This window comes from Octopus bimaculoides, chromosome 27 (assembly GCF_046866305.1).
Source record: "Octopus bimaculoides isolate indiv1 chromosome 27, ASM4686630v1, whole genome shotgun sequence".
Taxonomy (NCBI): domain Eukaryota; kingdom Metazoa; phylum Mollusca; class Cephalopoda; order Octopoda; family Octopodidae; genus Octopus; species Octopus bimaculoides.
In genome coordinates, this window is record NC_142954.1 from 15,722,026 (window position 1) to 15,737,025 (window position 15,000).

The window sequence follows — 15,000 nt, forward strand, 5'->3', positions numbered from 1 at the left end:
CTGACAAATACACACGTGCAAAAAATATATACATATATACATGTATATATTGTGCATGCATAAATATATATATATATATATATATATATATATATATATATATATATGCATGCATGTATGAACACATACACACATATATATATATATATATATATATATATATATATATATATATATATATATATATATATATATATATGTGTGTGTGTGTGTGTGTGTGTGTATATGTATATATATACTTATGAATGTATATATACGTATGAATGTATATATATATATATATACATATATATGAATATGGACATATATATGTATATTAATATATATGCATATATATGTGTGTGTATGTATGTATATATATATATATATATACATTCATATATATATATACATATATGAATACATATATACATACACATGCATGCATATATATATATATACATATATATACATACATACATACATACATACATACATATATATATATATATATATGTATGTATGTATGTATGTATGTATGTATGTATGTATATATATATATATACATTTCGTATCTGGCACTGTCCTGTGAACATTGATACATTATAAGCACACAGACTCTCCCATACGCACACATTTATATACAAATATGTCCTCTCATTTCTTTCTCTGCTGTCTATTTCTACTTTTTTCTTGTACCTCTACCTTTTTACTACTACTACTACTACTACTACTACTACTACTACTACTACTACTACTACTACTACAACGTCTTTATCTGTCTATCTATCTACCTTTCTATTTGTCTGTCTGTCTATCTGTTTGTCCGTCTGTTTGTCTTGTCTGTCAATCTACATTTGCTCTTCGCCTCATTCTTCTCGTTTTTACATCAGTTTCATACTTCTTCTTTCTCTTCTTTTTCTTCTTCTTTCTCTTCTTTTTCTTCTTCCTTCTCTTCTTTTCTTCTTCTTTCTCTTCTTTTTCTTCTTTCTCTTCTTTCTCTTCTTCTCCTCTTCCTTCCTCATCCTCCACACCTTCTCCTCTTCTTCTTTCTCTTCTACTTCTCTGATCTATTTTTCTTCTTTTCCTTTTTGTGTCTCCTCCTCTCTTCTTCTCCTTCCAGTCTTATACTATTACTACTACTACTACTATTACTACTACTACCTGTTCATGTTTTCTAGCCTCTCACCCGCACCTCATGCGCACCTGCGCCCCGTTCTCGCCTTCAGTTCCCTCTTTTGGCCCCAACTTCCCTCCTTCGTCTTCTCTTCCTCTAGCTCTCTCCTTCTCTCTTCTCTCTCTCTCTGTCTTTCTCTCAGTTGCTATCTCTGTCAGTTGCGCTCTTTCCCACAGTCTCTCTCTCTCTCACTCTCTCGCAGTCGCTCTCTCTCTCTCTCTCTCTCTCTTGCTGTTGTTCTCTCTCCTTCTCTCCCCTTCTCTCTCTTCTTTTCTCTCTTCGACTGTCTGCAAATCTCTCCCACTCACTTTCTCTCTGCAAATCTTTCTCTCTCCCTCTCCCCCCCCCCCTCTCTCACCACAAGAACTCTTCATCTCTGAACAAGAAATTCCCGCCCCCGCACCCCACCCATTCCTACAATTTATTCATTCATTTGTATTTATTATTATTATTATTATTATTATTATTATTATTATTATTATTATTATTAATTTTATTATCATTGCTGTACCTACTTACTTTATATTTATCTATTTAATATATATTTTCACTGGAATATCTTTCAGAATCATGTTTCTTACCTGTTTGTTGCAAAGTCGAAATGTTTCCTCTCGTACAACTGGAGACAGCAATAAATTTACAACAACATATCTCGAACTGGATTACGTGTATTATATATATATCTGCCTTATGTACGCACTTGTGTGTGTGTGCGTGTGTGTGCGCATGATAATGAGTAAATGTGTGAATGAGTGTGTGTGCATATAATACCGGTTTTTGAGAAGGATTCTTGATACAGTCACACCATTTGAAGAAAGATTTTCTTTTAAATTAGAAATTATAAGTTATATGAAAATATCTTACGAAAATAGACTGAGGTGAGCCTTATGGATGGACTGGACGTTTTTGTATTATGCAAGCGCCTTCAATGTTTACAGCTTTTCAAATACACGTGTTATGGGGATAACTCCATCGCACGTGTGTCTAAAAAGCTTTAAACATCAAAAACGCTTAACTCAATAAAAAAAAACTTACTTCGAAAATGTTCGGGTCATTTTGTTATTTTGAAAATATTTACATAATTAACAATTTTTTATTTAAAAGAATCTTTCTTCAAATATATAGATATAAGTATAAATAAATATCTATATATATGCATTTGAATATATACACATCAATCCATATGTGTGTGTGTGAGTGAATGTGTGTGTGCGTGCGTGTGTGTGTACGTATGTATGTATATGCGTTGTAAGTATTTAAACAAAGAACAAACATAAGTAGAAGGCCAAGCAAATGGTCGAGTAGATATATATTATTTCCACAGCATATATTATATGTAGCCGTTGGTTATGGCCTGGCCGGTCAGAATGTTGACATTGGTGCCACATCTATTATTGCTTATAGAAATATGGGCGAAACACCAGACAAGCTGACCAGAGACATATAACCTCTTTACTAATGGCGGTAAGAATACAGACATGGGTCAGCAAGATCATGAAAGGAAGGCTCTGAAATGAAAATCTCAGAATTGAAAAACCCCTTCTGTGCGAGATTCCAGTTGTGTCGGAAAATGGTTCGTTTATATATTATTTCCGTTCACTTGTCAGCAAGCGAGCAAGTCCATGTCTTCAACATGAATTTTCTCTCCTGGAGGTACAACCAAACAGTTCGCTTTTGGAATTTAAGAAAGACACCGGGTCAAGCGAATTTTTTAGGATACTTGCCGTCTCGACCAAACAAAATTCGCACCGTCTGCATGCAAACACATTGGAGCAACGGAGGTCTCCTTTAAGTTGTGATTACAGGTTCACTTTTAGGATTCCAGAGAGGCGCAACATCACATCTTTGCCCAACTACATGTGACGTTTAAAAAAAGAGAAAAAGTCATACAGGATAAAGGATGTTCTTGAAACAGCTTGGATCATACCTCAATGGGAGCAGACAATGCAAACTTTGCTTGGACGAGAGAGCTAGAATCCTAAACTATTCGCTTGATCAGGGACCCTTTTAAATTTGAAAAGTAAATTGTTTATTTGATGCCTTCTAGACATATTGTATTGGATACACGATTGTGCTCCAGTTTTATCTTTATCAAGTTTTTGCCATATTTTAATGTGAACTCCTTGAGGTTTGTTTGGAACCGTAAAGTTCCTAAAGCCATCATGTGACTAGATGCAAATAAATGTATACAGTTACATTAAGGCAAGAACGTCTTCTGTAAACGCCCCTGCCTTCTGCAGTATAATTCCTACTTAGAACGGACTTTAAATACTCCCCTACAAACGGGGCACATGATGAAGAAATCAACGGAAAGACAACGAGTTTTTTTAACAAGGTAATAAACCAATTAATAGAACAGTAGAGTTACAGATACGACGGAGTGCTGGAAAGTTCCTGGCTTTGGGTAAAGGAAAATACAGGTGGATCAGTTAATTATGATTTTATTCAACGTATTCCCCTTTCAGATTCATGCATTTATTGCAGCGGTCAATTCGGGTTTTCTAAGCCCTGTAAAAGAACTCGGAACGTTGGGTCTCCGACCAGACCTTTCGTGATACCCTTAAAGACATCAGGCACAACACCTATTAAAATATAATAACTACACATATGCCGTTTAATACGAATCAAAATATATGTCGGTGTATGTATACTACTCATATATGTATGTATATATATATATATATATATATATATATATATATATATATATATATATATATATATATATATATGTGTGTGTGTGTGTGTGTGTGTGTGTGTATGTGTGTGTATGTGTGTGTGTGTGTGCGTGCGTGTGTATGTGTGTTTGCTTGTGTCTATTCGTCCCCCGACCATCGCTTGACAACCGATGCTGGTGTGTTTACGTCCCCGTAAATTAACGGTTCGGCAAAAGAGACCGATAGAATAAGTACTAGGCTTACAAATAATAAGTCCTAGGGTCGATTTGTTCGACTAAAGGCGGTACTCCGGCATGGCCGCAGTCAAATGACTGAAACAAGTAGAAGAAAAAAGAAAGAATATATATATATATATATATATATATATATATATATATATATACGACGAGCTTCTTTCGGTTTCTTTCTCCCAAATCCACTTACAGAGCTTTGGTCAGCCCGAGTCTATAGTGAATGACACTTGCCCAAGGTGCCACAAAGTAGGACAGAACCCGGGACCACGTGATTGAAAAGCGAACATCTTACCACGTCTGCGCTTGTGCCTATAAATAGATAGATGGGTGGGTAAGTAAAGTTAAGAGTTAGACAGACAGACAGACAGATAGATAGATAGATAGATAGATAGATAGATAGATAGATAGATAGATAGATAGATAAAATATCTCTATAATAAAACTTATTGACACCCATGCCAGCTACGTTATTGTGTCTGACTATGTATTTGAGTATGTGCCTATGTTCTCGTGTACGTGAGTACGTGCATGCGCATGTGTATGTGTGTATGGGCGTGTTTGTGTATGCGTGTAAAAGCAGAACACATTTTCTTTCAGGCACTTTCTACATTTAAAGCACAGCTCGGGACTTTTCACAACAACATCTGATATTTATCTTTATAACAAACTCTGGTGTTTAACTTTAAACGAATTCTCAGCCATTTGGAGTGAGAAGTTAACAAAAAGCTTTCGCGACGTTTCGTAATATTGTCTTCGTCATTAAGCATTTTCTTTTTCTATTTACAACCATCAAAAGTGAAATGTTCTTGAGACGTATGTTCTGGTTACATCCATGACACAGAAGTTATAAACCACCATGCGCAGAACTGTACCAATCATACAGATTCAACTTTAATATCTAAAAATGGGAAGGTCACAGAGTACATTTACAACTCAAGACGATGCAGGAGAGTTTGATAATGAAGTATTTAGTTACCTAATCTTGTATGTATGTATGTATGTATGTATGTATGTATATATATATATATATATATATATATATATATATATATATATATATATATATATATTATATATACACACACACATGTTCATCATTTTTTCAGCCTGCAGAGAATTAGCTAAAATTTGCCGTTTATAATTATACCATATGTTATATATATATATATATATATATAGAGAGAGAGAGAGAGAGAGATAGATAGATATATATATATATATATATATATATATATATATATATATATATATATATATATATATATATATATATAATTATTATTATTATTATTATTATTATATATTAATACTATATCGTATTATATTAATGTTGCTATGTTTGACCAATGACCCAAAGATTTTAACGTCAATGATATAATCATGAAAAATATCAAATATATACAAAACTATGCAATAATTGATAATTTTGATCTGGAATTTTGTAGCAGATATAAATATTGGTTTCCAAATTTTGGCACAAGGCCAGCAAATTCTGTGAAGGGATAAGTCGACTGCATCGATCTCAGTGATCAACTGGAACTAATTTGATTGACCCCGAAATGATAAACAGCAAAGTTGACCTCAGCGAAATTTGATCTCAGAACGTAAAGACGGACGAAATGCCTCGAAGCGTTTTCCTCGGCGTGCTAACGATTTTGCCATCTCTCCGCCTTTACAGGATTAAAGATTGGTTTCATATTTTGGTACAAGGCCAGCAATTTCGGAGTAAGTCGATTGTATCGATCCTAGTGCTCAACTGGAGTTTTATTTAATGGGCCTGGAACCAACCCCGTGAACGAGGAATTCCCGGTAGGCGCGGGTCATCAGCCCGCGTCGATCACGTTCCTTTCTTCCACAGTAGATTTTTTACACAAAACTAACGTCTTCACAGCGAACGAGAACTGAAAACCTTGATTGACGGAAGAGGTCACAAAAGTTTTAAAATATAGAAACAATAGTAACTGAGAGGTTAGAGGAGGGAGTGAGGTGGGGATCGTCATCTCATGATGACTTCGAATTTCATGGATTTAAAATAAAATATTGCAAAACAGAATGATGTTATTCTTTTCTATGGTGTCTCTGTCTATCGCTCTCTCACTCTCTCTCTTTCTCAGTAAGAATATATGTGTGTGTGTGTGTGTATGTATATATATATGTAGTGGCTTCATGCAGGTATGGCGTGGATTCGATCCTCGATCGCCAAATTTCACTTACCAGCGCTTTTCTCACAGTGAGACAATAGTTTTTCTGTAAGTGACATCAGTTACATTAACCAGATCCCTTCACTAAGCAGAATAATGTCTTTGCCACTTGACCCTTCTAACCTCTTCTATTTCACCAAAAGCTAGAATAGCGATAACAGGTACCATCAACGAAATCTATTGTTCTCAACAATATGTCTATCTTTCTAACTAGTTTTGGATAGTTATAAATACTAGAATTTGGCAAAGTAAAGTTAGTTAGTGAACGGAGACGACTAGAGTCATGGCCACAAGCAAACAGCTACTAAAGACAAACGGCCAGAAGGAGAAAGAAGGTTACAACCAGCCAACTATTAGACACAACTACCCTCGACTCTATAACTTTCACTAGCTTACTTTCTTTTCTCTTACATCATGCTATCACTATCTATGGTTTACTACTAAAAAAGAACGTGTACACACATACCGGCCGAAATTAACTTTTTTTTACTTCGCATGCTTTTCCATTTACTAATTATACATATGAACCTGTCGTAAATATTTCTTTACGACTTCGATCACTGTTCTTCGTTCACCTTGCACATCAGCAACAACAACACCCGGTACAATCGCTAACTGCCGACTCGAACATATATCGTAATACAAACCGTCACACTGGCAACCAACACTTTAACAAACCAATTCCATTACCGTTACAATTGGTGACCCTCGACTTCAACGAAGAACTAACATATTCGCCATGATAGATCGCTAGCCACTACACATTCTTTATTTTCTCTCCTCGTTTCTTTCTGTGTTCCTTTCTGTGGAAGAACGTAGGTTCGAAACGTTAAAGATTTTTTCACTTCCCGAGCGTAAAACTAATACATTTGATTGTTGTCTGCACCACCTGTCTTCGTCTTCTTTTTTCGTATCAATGTATGTATGTATATATATATATATATATATATATATATATATATATATATATATATATATATATATATATATATAAAGTAAACCTAAAAATAGAAACGGACATATTTTACAAAACCACAGACGCCAAACAATATCTACTATTTGATTCATGCCACCCAAGACACACCAAGACAAACATCCCCTTCAACCTTGCAAGAAGGATATGCACAATAGTGTCAGAACAAAATACTAGAGACTACAGACTACAAGAACTCAAAAACACACTAATTGACAGACACTACCCAGTTCAACTCATAGAGGATGGAATCAGACGTGCATCACAAATTAACATAGAAAACTTAAGAAAAGTTAAACACAGCAACACACATTCCCCGAAAATACTGCCGTACATATCCACATACAACCCCAGAAACAAAGGAGCCTTCACCATCATCACCCAAAACATACCAATGCTACATAAGGACCCCAAATTAAAGGAAATTTTACACACACACAAAATCATCAAAAGCCACAAACAACCAAAATCACTGAAAAAGATCCTCACAAAGGCAAAATTATTTTCCGAAACAACAGATGCGAAAGTAAACAAATGTGGTCGACCAAATTGTGCAACATGCCCAAACATTCTAGAAGGTTCAGAATTCCTCTTCAAAGAGGGACACAAATTCAAAGTTAAATCTAACTTTACTTGTGCCTCAGAAAATTTTATTTATGTAATAAGATGTTCGGGCTGCCACGAGAACTACATAGGGTCCACAGGATTATCGCTCAGACGTAGATGCACTCTGCACCGCCAGCAGATTGCATACCCAGAATACCGAATGATACCTTTTAGTGATCATATTGAGAAATGCGCAAAACAAATGCTACCACAATTTATAATCTTTCCTTTTTATCAATGTACCATTAAAACACCAACACAGATTAGATTAAATAAGGAAACCTTTTTCATTCAAAAATACAAACCCAAACTTAACCATTGCTAACACATTTAAATAAGGAAATTCATCACCTCACTGAGAAAAAGGGGGGAAAAATATAGAACAAAACCATGGTAAATTAATCAAATTCTACCACCTCCTAGATTTCGATTATCTCCCCTATACCGGAAGAAATCCCTAATTACCTCCCCCTATCTAGAACTCTTCTTTCTCAGACTGGAACGAACACGACACAATGAAATAGAGAAATTTGAAAAGACAACACGAAACCGGTTATTTCTCAAAATACAATGTTTATATACCAAAAAGATTTTCTAACATTTTTCTAACATTTTTATAACATTTTTCTGACATAATTTAAATATATACTTTAACCATGTAACACAAGCCTTCTGTAGTTTTTTCACTCTTATTATCTTTTATATATATATATATATATATATATATATATATATATATATATATATATACGCGCACGCGCGCATACTCTCACATTGTGTTATATATATTTACCTATACGTATGCGCGTACATATGTATATCTACATACATATATATATATATATATATATATATATATATATATATATATATATATATATATATATATCGATACCTGTTCAGGGGCCTACGCAAAGAGGCAGAAAGTGTACAGAGAAGAATGTATGAACCGCACGCAAGTGTACGAGTGGGTCAAACGTTTCCAAGATGACCGAAAAAATGTCGACATTGACGAATGTTCTGGGAGACCTCCAACCAGCAGAACTGAGAAAAACATCGCAGATATGCGTGCAGCTGTGAGAAGAAATCGTTGAATCACCATCCGTGAGTTATCAGAGGATGTGCAGATTAGTTACGGTTCAGTTCAATCTATTATCACTGAAGATTTGGGTATGAGACACATGTCTGCCACGTTTGTGCCAAAACTGCTTTCAGCTGACCAAAAAGACATTTGGGTTTCAGTTGCACAAGATCTCCTTGGTTGTGTGTAGAACGATGGAAACTTTTCGAAATCTTCGCATAGGCCTCTGCGCAGGTATCGCCAAGCTTTTGGCAAAATTTGATGCAGATTCTCTGCTCAACTTTCTCTGTCATAGTCAATGCGACGATCACACGCTACACACATTATTTCCAAGCACTGCTGTAAAGAGCGGAAGTGAACTAGAACGTTAAAACTTAGTGCGCATGCACAACAAAGTTCAAGTTCAATCTGTGCCAAGCGGCTTTACCCTGGGTGCTTTAGCTTCGTTACTACGGCAACAGTACGGATACTTATTGATCAGACAACATATACATACGGGCAAGAATATGAAAGCAAAACAAGGTGGAAAAACTAATACAGCAATCCCTCGCCATATCGCGGTTCGCCTGTCACGCCCTCAGTTCATCGCGGATTTTTCTGACTAATATATGTAAATTTATATCGCGGAATCTTTAGAATATCGCGGGTTTCTGCGGCCGATAGGTATTTATATTTTTTTGTATTATAATTATTTCTGTGGTAAAATAAGCATCTTTCATGACTAAAAATTAATAAATTAATAAATAAAATTACAGTACGGTACTGCAGTGTATAACACTTTAATTAAAATATATTAAAAGAAAATACTTAAGTGTACCATAGATGAGTAAACAAAGAATTGTGCATACTTTATGGAAAATGACACCTGGGAGGTGAGTGTGTGGTGGTGTTTTGTGTTTATAATAAAATAAACATATACAAATTATATATATACACACACATATATATATATATATATATATATATATATCATTATAAATATACAGGGATTAGCAATTGAGTTGCTTCTCCAACATACTGAAAATTTAGAAATAGCAGTCAAAGAACTACTGATTCCAAACTACAAATTTTCTCTAAAGTGGATGGCGATATTTATGGCACACATAGAACAAAAATATCAGAATATTGAGGCTGAAGATTGGAATAGTGAAATTTCCATTCACTTAACCATGAAACGATTCGTATCCAATTAACTAAAGGCTTGGTTTGTTTACGCTTTTCCCTCCGGTTTTTTGTTCTATGTGTGCCATAAATATCGCCATCCACTTTAGAGAAAATGTGTAGTTTGGAATCAGTAGTTCTTTGACTGCTATTTCTAAATTTTCAGTATGTTGGAGAAGCAACTCAATTGCTAATCCCTGTATATTTATAATGATAAATAGTCTTACCGATAAAGGTTTCTTCATACTGAACTACTTGGCAGAATTGTTAATTATTAATTCTATTATTAATTGACGATTCTCTGCCCTTATTCTTGTATATTTTATATTTGATATCTCTAAGTTAGATGGCTAAACCGTAATCCAGTTCGACACGGAACTTTTTTTCATACGGGACTATTTGTGACGCACATGGAATGGATTTCTTTGGGGTGAGGTGCCTGAACTCGCTAGCCGATGAATTCGTAAGTGCCTTTCTTATCGTTGATTTTTGGTGTCGCATGGCCAAAGATTACCGTGAATTTTTTTAGAGACACTTTCAAATTTATCAGAATATTGAGGCTGAAGATTGGAATAGTGAAATTTCCATTCACTTAACCATGAAACGATTCGTATCCAATTAACTAAAGGCTTGGCTTGTTTACGCTTTTCCCTCCGGTTTTTTGTTCTATGTGTGCCATAAATATCGCCATCCACTTTAGAGAAAATGTGTAGTTTGGAATCAGTAGTTCTTTGACTGCTATTTCTAAATTTTCAGTATGTTGGAGAAGCAACTCAATTGCTAATCCCTGTATATTTATAATGATAAATAGTCTTACCGATAAAGGTTTCTTCATACTGAACTACTTGGCAGAATTGTTAATTATTAATTCTATTATTAATTGACGATTCTCTGCCCTTATTCTTGTATATATATATATATATATATATATATATATATATATATATATATATATATATATATATATATATATATATATATATATATATATATATGGGAGAATGGGGAGACCCTCTTCAGTCATGACTGACCAAGGGATTGCACCTAGAAAGTTACCCTCTGAGGCACAAGTCCGGGCAATGTTGTTTTATGGAAGGCCAGGAGTTGCCCATGCATACCAGCCTCCCCTCTCCACACCACCGATGTTATCCAAGGGAAAGTCAAAGGGGCCGATACAGCTTGGCACCAGTAATGTCGCAACTCATTTCTACAGATGAGTGAACTGGAGCAACGTGAAATAAAGTGTCTTGCTCAAGAACACAACATGCAGCCCGGTCCGGGAATCGAACTCACAACCACACGATCTTAAGCTCGACGCTCTAACCACTGAGCCATGCGCCTTCACACACTCACTCACACACACACACACACACACACACACATCTAGATAGGTATCGAAAGCGCTCGCACACATTAGGAAAAGAACTAATTCCAAAAAGGTTTCTAACATTCTGATAAAAGATTATAATTTTATTTTTAACCGCCTTAATACTTCAAAACAGTATTAAGTAATTTTCAAAAAGACTTCTATTATATATATATATATATATATATATATATATATATATATATATATATATATATATATATATATATATATATATATATATATATATATATATACTGTATATCCAAAAGCAGAAACAAAGAGATCAACGCAGAATCGATATTTGATGTTAGTTAAATACCATCTGAACTGGAACTATTTATTTATTTATTTATTTATATATTTGACTAATTATTTATTACAATTCTTTGCCGTCCTCGAAGCCGTATATAGCAATTAATGACTGTGACCTGGAATTTTGTAAAACATATAAATATTTGTTTTCAAAATTTGGCAAAAGGCCCACAATTTCGGGTGAAATTGAAATGTAAAGACGATTACATCGATCCTAGTACTCAACTAGAACTTATTTTATCGACCCCCGAAAGGATGAAAGACAAAATCGACCTCAGCAGAATTTGAGTTCAGAAGGAAATCACGGACGAAATGCCGCTGATTATTTTGCCCGGCGTGCTAATGATTCTATCACCTCGGGGCCTAAACAGAGATAAATATTGGTTTTTAAATTTTGGCACAGTCGATTACATTGACCCCAGAGCACAACCGGTACTTATTTTATCGACCCCGAAATGATGAAAGTCGACCTCGGCGGAATTTGTAACTCAGAACGTAAAGCCGGACAAAATGACGCTAAGCATTTTTATCGGCGTGCTAGCTCACCACCTTAATAAAGATAAGTATTTTTTTAAAAGAGAGAGAGAGAGAGAGAGAGAGAGAGAAAAGGGAAGAGAAAGAGAGAGAGAGAGAGAGAGAGAGGGAAAAGGGAAGAGAAAGAGAGAGAGAGATCTTACCAATTCCACGTTCTTTACTATGATGCACTATTAATAGCTTAGTGATAGCATATTGATCATTCATGGTCTGTATTCATTCTTGTACTTTTACAGAACAGAGAGAGACGATAAAGTTTAGCACAGATAACCTTTGTTTGGAGTCATCTAGAATTCATGGTTTAATTTCAAGACCTCTTCGGTGCCAGAAAGAATGGTTCTTGTCTTAAACGAGGGTCGATTTATTGACTATCTATGTCTCTAAATTTGGGGTCTTTTGTCAATGGCGGAAATCAGATTGCTAAGTTGGTAAACTGGGTTTTTACATTTTTTGTATTTGGTTTGCAAGATTCTTGATTTGATCTTGAGTATTGAAACAGATTTTGCTCTGTCTCGGAAGGGTCATTATGCCAATACTAGACACACGCACTGCTTCTATTTTGCTTCCTTTTACTATTATTATTAGTCATTTCGAAGGCGGAGAGCTGGCAAAATTGTTAGCACGCTGGACGAAATGCTTAGAGATGCTTCGCCCGTCGCGTTCTGAGTTCGACTTCGCCTTTCATCCTTTCGGGGTCGATAAATTAAGTACCAGTGAAACATTGGACTTGATGTACTCGACTAGTCCCCTCCCCCAAAATTTCAGGCCTTGTGCCTATAGTAGAAACTATTATTAGTCATTCGGTTAGCATTTAACCAATTAACTAATCGGGTGATTGATCGATGGAGCGATTAATCAAACAATCGATTAGTTAATTGGTTAAATAGATTAATCAATCGGTGAATAAATGATAATCCTTTCTACAATTAACAAAGGCCTGAAATTTTGGGGGAAGGGGCTAGTCGATTACATCGACCTCAGTGCTCAACTGGTACTTATTATATCGACCCCGAAAGGATGAAAGGCAAAGTCGACCTCGGTGGAATTTGAACTCAGAGCATAGTGACAGAAAAACTACTGCTTAGCATTTTGCCCGGTGCGCTCACGATTCTGCCAGCACATCACCTTCTTAATAATAAGAATCCTTTCTACTGGAGGAACAAAGCCTCAAATTTGTGGGGAGGGAACTAGTCAATGACATCGATCCAGTACACAACTGGTACTTAATTTATCGACCCTGAAAGGATGAAAGGTAAAGTCGACCTCGGCGGAATTTGAACTCAGAACGTAAAAACAGACGAAATACCACTAAGCATTTCACCCGGCGTGCTAAAGTTTCTTATTTCTTTATTTCCCACAAGGGGCTAAACATAGAGGGAACAAACAAGGACAGACAAAGGGATTAAGTCGATTACATCGATCCCTAGTGCGTAACTGGTACTTAATTTATCAACCCCGAAAGGATGAAAGGTAAAGTCGACCTCGGCGGAATTTGAACTCAGAACGTAAAAACAGACGAAATACTGCTAAGCATTTCGTCCGGCATGCTAACGTTTCTGCCAGCTCGTCGCCTTGGTGAATAAAGAATAATGAAGTGAAATAGACCCGTGTGAGTATGTATGTGTGTGTGAGTGTGCGTGAGCGTTTGTGCGTGTGTATGTGTGTGCGTGCGTGTTCTCTCTTAAAATAACAAGATTTGAGTTCAAGCCCTGTCAAATTCAGTTTCGTTTTTTCTGATCAAGTGTGCTCCATGTGTTAGTGGAGAGTCGTCGAAATTGATCTGGGGAAAAATGGGGTTGGGATTGGTGGGGTGGGGGCGTCACAGAAAGAAAATGGTACAAAAACATTGTCACGGGAAAACAGAAAGAAATTTTTACAAGAGAGAAACGGTACAGAAAATGGTGGCACTGGCACCCCGTCGGTTACGATGACGAGGGTTCCAGTTGATCCGATCGTGAAATTAACATGCAAGTGGCTGAGCACTCCATAGACACGTATATACCATTAACGTAGTTCTCGGGGGAGATTCAGCGTGACACAGAGTGTGACAAGGCTGGCCCCTTTGAATTACAGGTACAATAGTAACAGGAAGAAAGAGAAAGTTGGGGTGAAAGAGTACAGCAGTGTTCGCCACCATCCCCTGCCGGGGCCTCGTGGAGCTTTAGGTGTTTTCGCTCAATAAACACTCACAACGCCCGATCTGGGAATCGAAACCGCGATCCTACGACCGCGTGTCCGCTGCCCTAACCACTGAACCATTGCGCCTCCACCAGTATAGAAAATAACGTCACTGGAATAAAAGTTATTACAAATAGGGAAAGGAAAAGAATCGCAAGAAAGTTAGAAAAAAAATTAAGGCAGAAGTTCCCAATAGATGGAGAAAAGTCGAGGGAATGTCGTAAGGAAAATGTGAGAAAATAAACCAGTGCAATGTAGCTTCTATCTGTTGTCTTTTACTGGTTTCGGTCGCTACACTGCGGCCATGCTGGAGCACCGCCTTGAAAAGCTTTTAGTCAAGTGAACCAAACGCCAGTCATTATCTACTTTTGAAGCTAAAAAAAAACATTCTCAGTCTCTTTTGCCGAACCGCTAAGTTACGAGGACATGCACACACGAACACCGGTTGTCAAGCGATGGTGGGTATCGTTTGGCAACTCAGGCACACACACACACACACACACACACATAGATATAAA

At 36.2% G+C, this 15,000-nt stretch overlaps 1 protein-coding gene across 5 annotated transcripts in view; it reads left to right on the forward strand.

Annotated features, from left to right (window-relative positions):
- Positions 1-1,813, forward strand: part of LOC106868559 (uncharacterized) — a 243,598-nt gene extending 241,785 nt beyond the window's left edge. For all 5 annotated transcript variants that reach the window (XM_089343627.1, XM_089343629.1, XM_089343630.1 and 2 more), the window contains one exon: positions 1-1,813. This exon is cut by the window's left edge and continues 315 nt beyond it. The gene's annotated coding sequence lies outside the window, so the exon portion shown is untranslated.
- Positions 1,814-15,000: the final 13,187 nt, after the last annotated feature.